This window comes from Mirounga angustirostris, unplaced genomic scaffold (assembly GCF_029215605.1).
Source record: "Mirounga angustirostris isolate CCGP_5_RB_7025 unplaced genomic scaffold, mMirAng1.0.hap1 SCAF_9, whole genome shotgun sequence".
NCBI lineage: Eukaryota > Metazoa > Chordata > Mammalia > Carnivora > Phocidae > Mirounga > Mirounga angustirostris.
The window spans coordinates 111,777,317-111,794,106 of record NW_026991717.1 but is presented as its reverse complement, the minus strand read 5'-3'; the positions used below and the strand labels follow the sequence as shown (position 1 = coordinate 111,794,106).

General features: G+C 34.4%; 1 protein-coding gene across 8 annotated transcripts in view; it reads right to left on the bottom strand.

Moving 5' to 3' along the window:
• Positions 1 to 16,790, bottom strand: part of RAD51B (RAD51 paralog B) — a 562,202-nt gene that overhangs the window by 369,822 nt on the left and 175,590 nt on the right. The gene's annotated exons all lie outside the window — the stretch shown is intronic.

Genomic DNA, 16,790 nt, shown 5'->3' with positions numbered 1-16,790 from the left:
CCAGCATCAGGCATTATCTTTAAACAAAACCAAACCAAAGAACTAAAATTTAAGTGTGCCTTTTAAATTTGATTTTATTTTTGTATTTAAATATATTATATATATTAACATTTTAACACATAAATCTATTAATCTTTTATTTTATTTTTTCCATCGCCCTTAGGCTTAGGAAGTTCTTCTCTATTGAGATTCACATCAATACTTACTGATACTTTCTCCTAGCTTTTTTTAAAGTGCTGTAAGTATTACTTGGGAAATATCCAATTGAAATACAGTATCTACTTCATTTTTTTTTAAGTTTTTATTTAAATTCCAGTTAGTTAGCATACAGTGTAATATTAGTTACAGGTGTACAAGATAGTGATTCAACACTTCCATACATCCCCCAGTGCTCATCATAGCAAGTACACTCCTTAATCCCCATCACTCCACCCCCATGCCCATTCCCCTACCCCCCTCCCTTCTGGTAACCAACAGTTTGTTCTCTATAGTTAAGAGTATTTCCTCGTTTGCCTCTATCTTTTTTTTCCCTTTGCTCATCTGTTTTGTTTCTTAAATTCCACATATGAGTAAAATCATATGGTATTTGTCTTTCTCTGACTTATTTCACTTAGCATAATACTCTCTAGTTCCATCCACATCATTGCATATGGCAAGATTTCATTCTTTTTTATGAATGACTAATACTCCATTGTCTGTGTGTGTGTGTGTGTGTGTATACATATATCTCACATCTTCTTTATCCATTCATCAGTTGATACACACTTAGGCTGTTTCCATAAGCTGGTTACTGCAGATAATGCTGCTATAAACATCAGGGTGCATGTATCCCTTTGAACTAGTATTTTAGTATTCATTGGGTAAATACCTACTAATGCAATTGCTGGATCATATAGTAGTTCTATTTTTAACTTTTTGAACAACCTCCATACTGTTGGCTATACCAGTTTGTATTCCCACCAACAGTGCAAAAGGGTTCCCCTTTCTCCACATCCTCACCAACACCTGTTGTTTCTTGTGCTGTTGATTTTAGGCACTCCAACAGGTGTGAAGTGAAATCTCATTGTAGTTTTGATTCGTATCTCCCTGATGATCAGTGATGTTGAGTACATTTTCATGTGTCTGTTGGCCATCTGTATGTCCTCTTTGGAAAAATACCTATTCATATCTTCTGCCCATTTTTAATTGGATTATTTGGTTTTTGGGTGTTGAGTTTTATAAGAAAAAAAAAGAAATACATATCTATTTCAAAAAATGTATGCACTCAAAACTGAAAAAACTGGAGCCAAAGTAAGGCTGAAGTTTGAAGGAATCTCAGATGCTTCTGCTGCTGTCATATCAAACTAAAGAAAATGTCAGTTTACTTGCAATACTATAGACAAAGGGAAATTTCATTGAAGAGGGAAAATGTAAACTGAAGAGAAAAATAGAGAAATGAAAGGAGAAAAGAAAGTGGAATAAAGGAAAAGCTTTTATAATGTTAAAATGTTCAAGATAATTGAAATTACCTTCATTTTCAACAAACTTGAAATATAGACTTCCAACTTTATAAAATAGATAATAAAGGAAACTAATTTTTAAGAAGTATTTGAGGTCTGGAATGTAAGGAATATAATATTCTGGTTGTTAAGAGGAACTCATATCAGATAGTGTCATCTACTGGCAAAGGATAATACTGTAACCCAATTCTAGTAGACATTACAAATATCCAGGAAGTATCTGTGTGATATTTTACCTTATACTTTTATAATGATAAAGATCTTATATTTTAAATACTCAGCAAGATTTCTATATCTAGCATTGTTTATTGATCCTTTGCTGCCATTATCACATGATTGCTCTCCATCTCACAAGGTAGGATTTACCAGTGAAATCATCTGATTTGGGACTTTTGTTTCTTGGGAGACTTCTGATTATAGAATCTATCTCCTTACTAGTAATTGATCTGTTCAGATTTTTTATTTCTTCATGATTTAGTCTTGGTAGGTTGTGCATTTCTAGGAAGTAATCCATTTCCTCTAGGTTCCAATATGTTCATGTTTTCATCTTTTTTTCAGAACCACTATTAGGGAATAATTTTTGCCTTTAATGATGTTGATTTCTCTTAATATACATAGTAAAAAATATAAACTAATACTGTTTATCTGCAGAGCATCAGAGTTCTTGGATACTCATTGGCTATACCAGTTTGTATTCCCACCAACAGTGCAAAAGGAAGCTCAGATGCTTCTGCCGCTGTCATATCAAACTAAAGAAAATGTCAGTTTACTTGCAATACTACAAAGGGAAATTTCATTGAAGAGGGAAAATGTAAACTCTGAAGAGAAAAATAGAGAAATGAAAGGAAAAAAGAAAGTGGAATAAAGGAAAAGCTTTTATAATGTTAAAATGTTCAAAAGTTCAGAGTTCTTGGATACTCATTTCATATAAAAATATGTTAGTAAATCAATAATCATTCATTCCCCCAAGGGATTTATTAAGGGGGTGAGGAAGATCACTTCCAAAATCATCTTATGAGACTAGCCCTACCCTGATACCAAAACAAGAGAAGGACACTACAAGAAAATAACATTGCAGGCCAATATTCCTAATGAACTAGATGCAAAAATCCTCAACAAAATATTAAAAACCAAATTAAACAATACATTAAAAGGATCATATACCGTAATTAAGTGGGATTTACTCCAGGAATGCAAGGATGATTCAACATCTGCATATCAATCAGTGCAATACACCACATTAACAAAATGATGGGTAAAAATCATATGATCCCATCTTAATCATAGGATGTAGAAAAAGCATTTGACAAAACTCAACATCCATTCATGATAAAAACTCTCAACAAGATGGATATCGAGGGAATGTACCTCTACATAATAAAGGCCATGAAGGACAAGCCCACAGCTAATATCATACTCAATGGTAAAAAACTGAAAGCTTTTCCTCTAAGATCAGGAACAAGACAAGGATGCTCATCTTCACCAGTTTTATTCAATATAGTGCTGAAAGTCCTAGCCAAAGCAATTAGGCAAGAAAATGAAATAAAAGGCATCCAAATCAGAAAGGAAGAAGTAAAAACTGTCTGACCTGATACATACAGAAAACAAAGACTCCACCAAAATAAAACTATTAGAATTAATAAATGAATTCACTAAAGTTGCAGGGTACAAAGTCAGTATACAAAAATCTGTTGCATTTCTATATAACAATAATGAACTATCAGAAAGAGAAATCAAGAAACAATTGCATCTACAATTGCACCAAAAAGATAAAATACCTATATGCTGAAAACTATAAGACATTGATGAAAGAATCTGAAGAAGACACAAATAAATATAAAAATATTCCATACTCATGGGTTGGAATAATTCATATTCTTTATATTTCTATACTACCCAAAATAAGCTACAGATTCAACATAACCCCCATCAAAATTCCAAAGGCATTTTTCACAGGAATAGAACAATCATAAAAATTGTTTTTATGAACACAAATAAAATAAAATAAAAAACCCACAAAAGACCCTGAATAACCAAAGCAATCTTGAGAAAGAAGAACAAAACTGGCGGTGTCACACTCCCTGATTTCAAACTATCTTACAAAACTATAGTAATCAAAACAGTATGGTATTGGCATAAAAACAGACACATAGATCAAAAGAAAAGAATAGAGAGCCCAGAAATAAACCCATATATATATGGTCAATTAATTTAGACAAAGGAGCCAAGAATATACAATGAAAAAGGGACAGTCTCCTCAATAAATGGCACTGGGAAAACTAGACAGCCACATGCAAAAAAGAAAAAAAGAAACTGGACTACTTTCTTATACTATATACACAGAAATTAACTAAAAATGGATTAAAGACTTGAACATATGACCTAAAACCATAAAAATCCTGGGAGAAAACATAGGGGGTAAGCTCTTTAACATCAGTTTTGGCAATGATTTTTTGGATTGACCTGAAAAGCAAAGGCCATAAAAGGAAAAATAAGTGGGATTATATCAAACTAAAAAGTTTCTGTACAGCAAGAGAAACTATCAACAAAATGAAAAGGCAACCTACCAAATGGGAGAAAATATTTGCAAACCACATAGCTGATAAGGGGTTAATATCCAAAATATATAAAGAACTCCTACAACTCAAGAGCAAAGATAAAAACAATTCAATTAAAAAGTGGTCAGAGGGTCTGATAGACATTTTCCCAAGGAAGACATACAAATGGTCAACTGGTACATGAAAAGATGCTCAACATCACTAATCATCAGGGAAATGCAAATTAAAATGACAATGAGATATCACCTCACACCTGTTACAATGGCTATTATCAAAAAGACAAGAGATAACAAGTGCTGGGGAGGATGTGGGGGGAAAAGGAAACCTTGTGCACTGTTGGTGGGATTTTAAATTGATACAGCCACTATGGAAAACAGTATAGAAGTTCCTCAAAAAAGTCAAAATAGAACTACCACATGATCCAGCAATTACACTTCTGGGTATTAATCCAAAGGAAATGAAATCACTATCTCAAAGAGACACTGGCACCCCCATGTTCACTACAGCATTATTTACAATAGCCAGGACATGGAAATAATCTAAGTGTCCTTCAATGGATGAATAGATAAGGAAAATGTGATTTTATATATATATAAATACATATACACATTATAATATATATTGGAATATATATGTAATGGAGTATTATTCAGCCATTAAAAGAGAAAATCCTGTCATTTGCAACAACATGGATGAACCTTGCAGGATTACACTAAGTGAGTAAGTCAGAGTAAAACAAATACTGCACAATACCACTTTTATGTGAAATCTAAAATTTAACCAAAACCAAAAACAACAGTGCTCATAAATACAGAGAACAGACTGGTGACTTCCAGAAGGGGGTGGGCAAAATGGGTGAAGGGTGTCAAAAATTACAAACTTTTATTATAAGATAATTAAGTCCTGAGGATATAACCTACAGCATGGTTATAGTTGTATATGTGTGTGTGTGTGTATATATATATATATATATATATATATATACACCATGTGACTACAGTTAACAATATTGTATTATATCTTTGAAAGTTGCTAAGACAATAATTTTTTTTATTTATTAGAGAGAGAGTGCATATGCATGAGAGAGAGAGAGCAGGAGCAGGGGGAGAAGGAGAAGCAGACTCCCTGATGAGCAGGGAGCCTGACACCGGGCTTGATCCCAGGACACTGAGATCATGACCTGAGCCAAAGGCAGACACTTAACCGACTGAGCCCTCAGGTGCCCCTAAGAGAATAAATCTTAAAAGGTCTCATCACACACACACAAAAATGTATAACTATGTTTAGTGATGGATGTTAACTAGACTTATGGTGATCATTTTACAATATATACAAATATTGAATCATTATGTAGTACATCTGAAATTAATATATGTCAATCATACCTCAATAAATAAAAAGCTCTCACCACAAGAAAAAAATTGTAACTCTATGTGGTGATGGATGTTAATTAAATTTATTGTGGTAATCATTTTGCAACCTATATGTGTATCAAATCATTAATGCTGTACACCTAAAACTAATAAAATGTTATATATAAATTAGATCTTAATTTTTTAAAAAGAGTTTAAAAATATACTCATGTCTTCAAATTAGCTGTACTGAACAAATCACAGGTTTTTTTCTTTTTTTAATATTCAAGATGTAAAGGATGTTAGACATCATCTAGACTAACGTCTTTGTTTTTATAGATATGGAAACTAAGACCCAAAATCATTATATATGTAAAAAAGTACTTTTCACTTGTTAGTTATTACTAAACTGTGGAGTTTGGGGAGATTATTACAATACACTATTACCACCAAGACCCAACTAGCTCTCCAAACTGATTATAACTTAAAGAGAAAAAAATATGCTTATTACAATTAAAGATTGGTTCAAAATATCATCTTATGATATATTGATACAACTGAGTACTATGCAGTTGAAAAAAAGAATGAGGAAAATCTAATGAAATGATATGGAATGATTTAGGGATATATTATTAAGCAAAAAGTACAGAAGAGTATTTATAGTATGCTACATTTGTGTAAGAAAGAAGAAGAAATAAAAAAAAATAAATGTGTCTGTTCAAATAAGAAAAACATACATATCTGCAAAAAGAAACACAGGAAGAATGAATAAGAAATGAGAGAGATTATTAGTTATAGGAGGTGAGTGAAAAAGGGAGATAGGAATGACACAGAAGGAAAGGGAGGTGATTCTTCTCTGAGTATACTTTTTCGTACAGCTCTGAGTTTTGGAAACTCTGCATGTTTTACACAAACACATACACACTCAATAAGAATGGAAGAAAACTTTAAAATGAAATGTAAACAGAAACAAATGAACCAAACTCATATTTCAAATGAGTAACACAACTACATTTGGTGAAGGGATACAAGAGGACAGAGAATAGAAACCAACCCAAGTAACTTATAAACACAGTATTTGCAGTATCATAAATACAACCATATTTATTAGGCTAAAAGCAAAATAACACTCTAAACAAATACTGAATGCTACTTTGTAGGGTTTCTTTTTACAGATGTATGGGCTAACAATTCTCAAACTGATTTCTTTGTATCCTAGGATTGAGTAAATAAGTAAGTATATTGAGTATAATGGAGCTGGCTTCTCACTGTCAAAGATAGGAGCTAAAAATATGGAAAGGAAGCATGACAGAATGAACCCTATTGTGCTGAATTGGAATTGAAGTTATCAGTAGGAATGCAGTGTTTCTCGTAGGAATAAAGACAAAATATTGCTTTTGTGGTATTACTGCTCAAATGTCTAACTTGAATCTAATCATAGGAGTCATTAGACAAACCCAAAACGGAGCTCTGTTTATAAAACAGGCCTGTACTCATCAAATACGTCAATGTTGTAAAAGACAAAGAATGACCAGTAAACTGTTCCAGAGTAAAGGAGAGTAAGAGGCATGGCAACTGAATGCAACATATAATAGGGATTTAAATTTGCTATAAAGTCTGGTATTAGAACAACTAGAAGAATCTAAATAAGATCTATAAACTAGATAATAATATTACATCAATGTTAATTTCTTGATTTTAATAACTGTATCATGGCTAATAAGAGACTGTCCTTGTTTTTACGAAACATACATGGAAGCATTTAAGGATAAAAAGACATCATGTCTCCAGTTCCAAAATGGTTCAGGAGAAAAAAGTGTGTGCATACGTGCATGTGTATGTGTGTAAAGCAACTGTGATAAAAATTAACATTTGGAGAATTTAAGTGAAGGGTATTATACTAAAACTCTTTGTAATATTTTTCCAACTTCACTGTAATATGTCAAAATAAAAGGTTTAAAAGCTAGCCCCTGTTCACTGCTGCAACCTCAATGCTTAGAACCTGGTAGAGAGCTGGTATTCAATTAATATTTGCTCAACAGATGAAATCTCACTATTAAGTTATAAAACTAAATTCAAGTTAGAAAGTAGGAAAGAGCTTGGAGCCTCATTAGGAATCAAATTTCTGCCTCCTTTCCCCATGACTGCAAACACATCAGATACCCAGAAGAGCAGACTACTGAAAGGGAGAACTATAGTTTCTACTCTATAAAAAAAAAAACAACAACATTTTCCCCACCTTTGATATGTGTATTTGTGAACAATCTATCAGCCTAAATGCTAATATTACGCACTGCACACATACATAAGCCTGATGTCAGAGTAAAGTGATATCAACACTTACCAAGAAAATTATATTAGGGTATTTGTCAGAAATAGTGAACTTTTGAAGGAGACTAAGCATTTAAAGTAACCTAAGAGATCTAAGGACCCTAATTAGAGTTATTCAAGATAACACATCCAGGTATTCATAGGAAAACTAGGAATAAAAGGTCTTTTATGAAATATCCAAAAGGTTCTTTCTTCTTGACCAAAGCATCTGACTTCAATATATAAGGATTACTGCTGGTACAGCCATCAGTTAAATGATCTTTAGCTGGAGGGGAGCAATCACTTCTAGAAAAACCATTTTATCTTCTTTGAGACTTTTTTTTTCTTTTTAAAGATTTTATTTATTTATTTGAGAGAGAGAGAGAATGAGAGACAGAGAGCATGAGAGGGAGGAGGGTCAGAGGGAGAAGCAGACTCCCTGCCAAGCAGGGAGCCCGATGCGGGACTCGATCCCGGGACTCCAGGATCATGACCTGAGCCGAAGGCAGTCGCTTAACCAACTGAGCCACCCAGGCGCCCAAACCATTTTATCTTCTTAATCTCTATAATTCATTTATTCCATTATTTACCAAGGCAATTTATATTTATTGAGCACTTACTACATGTTAGGTCCTATGCTAGCATTCTGGTGACCCAAAACCATAGATGTCAGTGATGCATATAAGAGATACCTCAAAAGACAGGTTCTGCTTGATTCATACATTCTTTCATTCCAAAGAATAAAGCAAAGACAGGTAGAGAGCTTATTCATGTCAAAGATTGGCCTAGACGTTCCCAATAAATAGTTCCATACTTCTAAAGTTCCAAAATAAATTTCAAGAGCCCAACACAACCTTTCAGAACTATTCAGGGGCAAACAGCCTTTTTTCCCCCTAAAACTATACTCTGAAGTTCTAAAGTAAAAGTAGTCCTCCAGCTTCCCAATTCTGAAAGGACTGTTCTATTGGAGAATGAATCAGTATTTAAATGGCAGAGTCCACAGCTCAATTAAACATCAAGGTAAATAAACATTCTTTCCAACTGAATGGGCAGGGGATACTCCCTTTCTCTATGGATGAAGATCAAGCCTAGGTAGGTTAAATATAAATATGGCTACCTGTAAAACTAATGGGTGATAAGACAGAATGCAAAGGGCAGAAAAAGGCACATTTTGGTGTCCATATGACAGGGACACATGAAGTGAGACAGATGAAAGGAAGACACCAAAATAGTTAAAGAGAAAAGGGATCTAGAAATGACTAGAGAATATGATGCAGGAGTTAGGAATAAGGAAAGAAAAGGCTGAATGGAAGGAGTGTTTAAAGTTAGTGGCAATGAAGCCAACTGCAGGAGTCTGTCCTCTCGTTCAATGGCAAGTTAGTTCGTTGCACCTAAGGGTAAGTTTATCAGAAAAAAAAAAATAAAACTACTTAAATTCCTTCTCGGATACAATGCACAGTGCTTGGCATATAGTAGATGTTGAATACATTAAATGTTAATTATCATTGTTATTGTTAATTAATTAATAGCAGCAGCTGAAGAAATAAACATTGATGATGTTACCCAAGCTGAACTTAAGAAGAAAATTAAGACATTTCTGGTATAGAATTCCCTAGATGTCACAGTGCTTCTTTTAAATTATTTCCTCAACATGATAGTTAATGTCCTAATTGCCCTAGAGGCTAAAGCAGAGTAAAATGCAGAGAAACCCGATCTTTCTGTCGTGTTCAACAAAGTTTGGAGTCTGTAGTTCGGTTATTGTAATTTGCCTATCTGTTTGTGTACCATTTACAATTCACCATTCAAAAGGTCTTAAACCTCAAGAGTTCTTAATTTTGAAAGCTAGTGAGTTAACCCCATCATGTTCCTAAAAACTGAGTTACTGAAAAAGAAAAATACATATGTCAAATATAAATGTCAAATAAATGTGAAACAAAATGTTCAGTCTTTTTAGTAAACAAAGATTCCCCTGGGAATTAGATTAGCAAAGTCCATTGTTAAGAGTACAATCTTTGTCTTGTGACAAAGGCCTTAAAAATGTGAAATTCATCTAGCTATTTCACTTCTAGGTTTTTTATTTTATAGAAACAACCAAGGTTGTACATAAGAATTTATCCATAAGGATGTTTCCTACAGAATATTTGTAACAGCAAAGAAAATACTGGAAAAATGCAACAACCTACATTTCAAGTAATAGGCCAGATAAGACTATACAGCCATTAAAATCATGTTCTAGAACTCAGCATAGAAAACACGTTTGATATATATTTTTATTTAAAATTTAAAAGGTAGTTCATCTTCTTAATAAATTTATTGGTTATTTTCAAACACTAGTTTTTCTATATAAACTTGAACATTATTTTATCCAGTTTTTAAGAAAATCAGGATTCTAGCCATCTGGTAACTTTTGCTTTTAACTTATCCTTAAAGATTTTAAAAACTGTTGACACTGCTGTAAATGGAACACTCTTTTTTTTTTTTTTTTTATTCTAGTTACTTAATGGTACAGAGAAAAGCCATTGAGATATATATATTTAGTATCTGGTCATCTAATCAGATTTTTTCCCCTTATTAATTCAAATCACTTGTTAATATTTCTTCCAGAGTTGAATGTAAAGCAATTAATTCTCTTGGAAGGATCTTCTTAATGTACAGTTAAGGGGAAAAGATTCAAATAACTGCATATAATATGATCTCATTTTGGCAACACATACAAATATGTCATTATATATATTTGTATATGACTAAATGAGCTTGGTAAATGCTTAGACACACAGCTTGTTCACATGGATGTCTACAGAGATGGTGAGAAAGGGGGAGGAAAAAGAGGAAGGTAAACTTTCTTCTACAAAAAATTAAGCATTTTAAAAAGATATTCATGAAAAGCAGTATGACAGATGTCAGTGTGTGTATGAATAGAGATGCCTCAAAAGATAGTCACCAAAATGTTCATAACTTCTTTTTTTTTTTTTAAAGATTTTATTTATTTATTTGACAGAGAGAGACACAGCGAGAGAGAGAGCACAAGCAGGGGGAGTGGGAGAGGGAGAAGCAGGCTTCCCGCGGAGCAGGGAGCCCTATGCGGGGCTCGATCCCAGGACCCTGGGATCATGACCTGAGCCGAAGGCAGACGCTTAATGACTGAGCCACCCAGGCGCCCCATGTTCATAACTTCTTATGGTGATAGGATTTCAGGTACTTTTTATTTCTTTATATTTTTATGTAGGTTCAAAAATGTTTTATATGAAAATATATTACATAATATTAAAAAATAAGTTCTTTTCAATATGCGTATCAAAATATGGCACACACTTGAGCATGATAAGGCTTTCAAAAGGAAAAGGAGGAATTTGATGGAAGGAAGTGAAGATAATAGTCCAGTGATTTTAACTATCAAGGAGAGATAATGGGGACAAAGCTGGAGAAGGAAAAAGAAAAAGAAATAAGCTTCTGAAGGGCACCTGCTTTATGATGATAATGAAGAAAAAGAAGGAGACAACATTCACTCAGTCTTTATCATGGTTTCATTGATGAAAAAGTTTATAATCTAGTTGGGGAAAAATAACTTCCATAATGACATAATTTCATCTATCTAATATGGTGTATAAGAGGAGTAGAGAGAAAGGAAAGACCTAGGTGGACTGAATTAGGAAACACTTAATGGAAGAAATAGAACTTGAGGATTTGAATACATTAAACATTGAAGTAAGGATTTTCTAGTTCTGTGAAAAAATAAGATCAAAGGTATGCAGACCAATGCAAAGGTAGCTTCATGTGGCAAGCAGGAAATAAAAGCATGTAGGTGGGGGTGGCCAGGTCAGAGAGAGCCTCAAAGGACAAGCTGAGAAATACAGGCTTGATGCTCAAGGCATTCTTGAGCAGAGGAATGACAGGAGAGGAATGTTCTAGAAAGATAAATCCGGAAGTGGTATGTCAGAGGGTGAGCAGTGAGGGAAGAAGGAAAAGGGCAAGGTAGGAGGCTGTTGGGAGCAATGAAGACCTGGATTCCTATCTTGGCTGTGGTGATTGATACACAGGGGCAAAGCCAAGAGACACTTTGAAGGACTATCAGGAAATTCCTGCTATAAAATCTCAAAGTCTTAATATTATCATTCCAAGGAGACCTTGAGCTCTAGGAGGCACAGATCATCAGCACCTGGGAAATCTGGAGTTGTTTGTAATCTAGAAGGTGAAGGAAAGGGCAAGGAATGACTTTGTGAAGGGAAAATGGAGAGGCCTCGGGTGTTAGCAGAGGAGCAGGGACACTGAGTTGGATAGGTTTTCCGGGGCAAGCATGAATGCCATCTCCGTGGGCTCTGATGAGTCCTGGCACCTCATAGGAAGTGCTGGCTTGGCCCAGGCTACAAGTAGCATTTCTAACAGCTAACAAAATGTCCAAATTGCTGATCCTTGATTCAGTTCTATCATATAAGCTCTACCTAGGCTGATCTTAACCTCCTAGTAAATGAGTAAAGAATGTTTTGATTACTCACTATGTAGCTATCTAAATATTATAAAATTCAGTTACACCCTTGTATATTTTATCTAGGTGTTGGAGGAGTGAACGCCCAACAAATATGTCCATATCATTTTCAAAGCAGCCTTTCTTCTGATAAGACTTCTTTACCATTTAGAACTTGTTGACATACTAAATGCTCCAGATAAGGTTTCAGTTAAAAATTTTTCATTCTTTAAGGAGGACAGGTTCCTTTTCCTTCCCTCTAAAATAAAACCTCAAAGAGCCAGTGAGTGGGAGAGCAAGCAAGAGAAAAAGTGATTGAGAGAAAGAGTGAGAGAGAGAAAAAGAAAGCAAAAGAAAAAGAGAAAAGAAAGAGAAAGAGAAAATGAGAAAGACTGAAAGAGAAAGAGAAAAAAAGCACAACATGAAAAATGTCTAGCTTTCTTTCCTGTTGTCTGCATTTCCTCTATACAGTGGAGCCCACTTAAAGAAGCAGACTCATTTATTTCACATTCCGTAAATCAGAAGCTCAAAGTACAATAATATCTATCCTCATGGTGTCAATAAGAGGAGATAATATTTGTAAAATGCTTAACATAGTGCCTGGCACATTGTAAGTACTCAGAATGAGAATACAAAATAATGATCAACACAAACAATAGCAGGCCAAGACAGTGTTCATACAGCATGATTTCAATTATATTAAATTACATGAAAAAAAAAAAACATCAGGAATATCCTAAAAAGTTAAAAGTCCTCAGCAAAAAAAAATGATCAACAAAATGAAAAGGCAACCTACCAAATGGGAGAAAATATCTGCAAACCACATAGCTGATAAGGGGTTAATATCCAAAATATATAAAGAATTTCTACAATCAATAGTTAAAAAAAAACAAATAATCCAATTAAAAAATGACCTGCATAGACAATTTTCCAAAGAAGATATTCAAATGGTCAACAGGTACATGAAAAGGTGCTCAACATCACTGATCATCTGGAAATGCAAATTAAAATGACAATGAGATATCACCTCACACCTATTACAATGGCTATTATAAAAAAGACAAGAGATAACAAGTGCTGGTAAGGATGTGAGGGGGTGGGGGAGGAATCCTTGTGCATTGTTGTGGGATTGTAAATTGATACAGTCACTATGGAGAGCAGTATGGAGTTTCCTTAAAAAGAGAAAATCAAAATAGAACTACCATATAATCCAGCAATTCCTCCTCTGGATATATATCCAAGGGAAATAAAATCTCCAACAGAGAACTGCACCCGTATGTTCACTGCAGCATTATTCACAATAGCCAAGACCTAAGCATCCATCAATGGATTAATGAATGAAGAAAATGTGATATTGAATTATCTATCTATCTATCCATCCATCTGTAGGAATATTACTCAGCCATAAAAAGGAAGGAAATCCTGACATGTGTGACAACATGGATGGACCCTGAGGGTATTATGCTAAGTCAAATAAGTCACACAGAGAAAAATATCGTGTGAGCTCATTTTTATAAAGAGCTGAACTCACAGAAACAGCTGATTGGTGGCTGGCTACCAGGGGCTTCGGGGGGTGGGGTGAAGGTAGTTAAAGGGTACCAACTTACAGTTTTAGGATAAAAAAGTTCTGGGGATCTAATGTATAGCATAGTGACTATAGTTAATATTGCACTGTAAATTTGAAAGTTGCTAAGAGAATAGATCTTACAAGTTCTCACCACCCATATACACACACAAAAAACAACTGTAACTATGTGAAGTGATGGATGTGTTAACTAACTTTACTGTGGTAATTATTTCACAAGGTATACATAAATCAAACAATCACAATGTATACCTTAAACTAACACAATGTTATACATATATTTCAATAAAGCTGAGAAAAATGAATGTTATATTAATAAGTTGCACAACCATAAAAAAAAAGAAAAGAGTCATCTCTGGGTGACGTCTCTTCACTTTTCCTCATTCTTTTCAAGTTTCTCACAACAGGCACACATTTCTTTTATAATCATAATGTGAAAATATCTAATAGTAACAGGGTTTTGCACAAAAGAGGGGCTGGGAGAGGGACTTACTGCCCCTGGTAAGTAAAGATGGAAAGAATTTTTTCTTCTCTCTCTGTTGAACATCTTGGCTCCTTTAATGACAAGACCACACCTCATAAACTTTATTATCCTTCTACTTGTTCCCTCTATTTCTTTGAAAGTTGTCTACCTGCTATTCTTTCTTTTACTCTCTGGTCTTAAAGAATAAATATTTTAGGGCACCTGGGTGGCTCAGTTGGTTAAGCGACTGCCTTCAGCTCAGGTCATGATCCTGGAGTCCCGAGATCGAGTCTCACATCAGGCTCCCTGCTCAGCGGGGAGTCTGCTTCTCCCTCTGACCCTCCCCCCTCTCATGTTCTCTCTCTCTCATTCTCTCTCTCTCACATAAATAAAATCTTTAAAAAAAAAAAAGAATAAAAATTTTAAATGTATAGGGGAACCTGGGTGGCTCAGTTGGTTAAACGCCTGACTCTTGGTTTAGGCTCAGGTCGTGATCTCATGGGTCATGGGATGGAGCCCCATGTCGGGCTCTGTGCTCAGCATGGAGTCTGCTTAAGGATTTTTTCCGCTCTGCCCCCCCACCCCACACTCACGTTATCTCTCTTTCTCAAATAAATAAATCTTTAAAAACGGTTTTTAGTGTACAAAAAGCAAACAAAAATTGACTCTACAGAAGCTTACTTCTAAGTAGAAATCCTACTTATGTAGATACATGACATATTATAATAAAAGTCTCCTGTAGTGAGCATATGATGTTATGTGACCTCTTAATATAGTAGAAAAATTGTAAATGTTATAATTTAAAAAACTTCCTGAATCCTATTATCCTATTTTAACTTTTTTTAAATGACACATATTATAAACCCTATACTAGAATGGAAGATCTTTCGTCCAATGAGCTTACACTGGACCATAGCATAATTCTATCTGATTTGTAGAGAAATATCAATGATTGACCCCATTTAGTACCAAAAACTACAAAGTGTGTAGATGACTCTAACGTTTTTTAGAAGCAATGTTTCAAAAGGCTACAAGATGAACAAGCTATTCCACAGAACCTTTTTCTCTACAATGAGATATGGTATTCTGCAATTTCCACAGGAGAAAGCCAGGGCTTCTGCTGGTGCTGCTGTTAAATCTGAGGAGGAAAAAACTGACAAGAATTGAAGATAGCTTCTGTGTTCAGCCTTGAAGAAAGAATTAAAATATTTATATTTCTAACATCTAATAATTTTAAGCCCTTGAATCTATAAGGCTTTTCTTTTTAAGCAGTTTAAATCCTCATCCATAAGGGCTTGCCTATTTTGCTATTATGAGCTGAATGTAACCCCCCCCAATTCACATATTATAGCCCTAACCCCCAATGTGATGGTATATGGAGGTGGGGCCTTTGGGAGGTAATTAGTTATGGATTAGGTCATGAAGGTGGGACCCTCATGATGGGATTAGTACCTTTATTAACAAAAGGAACACAGAGATCTTGCTTTCTCCATACATGCACGCATGCACCAAGGCAGTGAGTGTGAGTACAGAGCAAGAACAATGTGTCTACAAGAAGGGAAAGAGTCCTCACCAAAAACTGAATCTGCAGGTACCTGGATCTTAGATGTCCCAGCCTCCAGAAATATGAGAAATCATATCTGTTGTTTAATCCACCCAGTCTATGGTATTTTGTTATAGCAGGCTGAGCTAACTAAGGCGCTCTCTCTTCTCCTATCCCATATTACACCTGCCTTGTCTCCCCGTCACTAATACCTACCATAGGACAGTAATAAATACAGAGCTAAGGTATTTTTACAATATTGTTTCACATACTTATCATGAAAATGCTTTGCTCCTTGATGTTAATTTCAAATGTAGAATTTTTTTTCCTAAAAAAACCTTATAAAAACTAAATTAAATTACTTTTTATTATATGATCCCCATTTGTTTTTGTTTCCTATAAGACAATTGGATTTGTGGCAGAAAATATTGTTCACCATTCCTGGATTACATATTAAGATACAGAATTAAATATCTTCCCTCATATTCAAAAATTAACTGAATTAGAATCAGTAACAATTTTTATTCAGCCTCTGCTATATAAAAGCACTGTGGGAGATAAAAAATATGAAACAAGAGCTTCCCTCAAAGTGTTTACCTATATTCACTATTATCCAAGGTATGCCCTCAAAAGTGCAACAAACCATCTTAATTCTCTAAAAAGTAAGACCATCAGATTCATGGGATCCATCTTTTCCTGTCAACTTCACACAAATCATGCCTGCTGGAACACACTACAGTTGGGCAAAAAGTAAAATGTCACACTGTTCCCACCAGTCATTGATAAGCACTCACTATTTGGATTATTACCAGTAAGAAAGGGAAGCACAGAGGGACAAAAAAAAAAGAAGGGTAGAGAAAGAGAAAGAAAAAAAAAAAAAAAGATTATGTTTATCAAGTTGTCTGTTTTAAGATAACCAGGACCAAGTTTTAAAAAGAAAAACACGACTTTTTTCTTATTCTAAAAGGAACATTTAGAATTACTTAAAGAAATACATGGAAAATTAGCCCAAATGAAA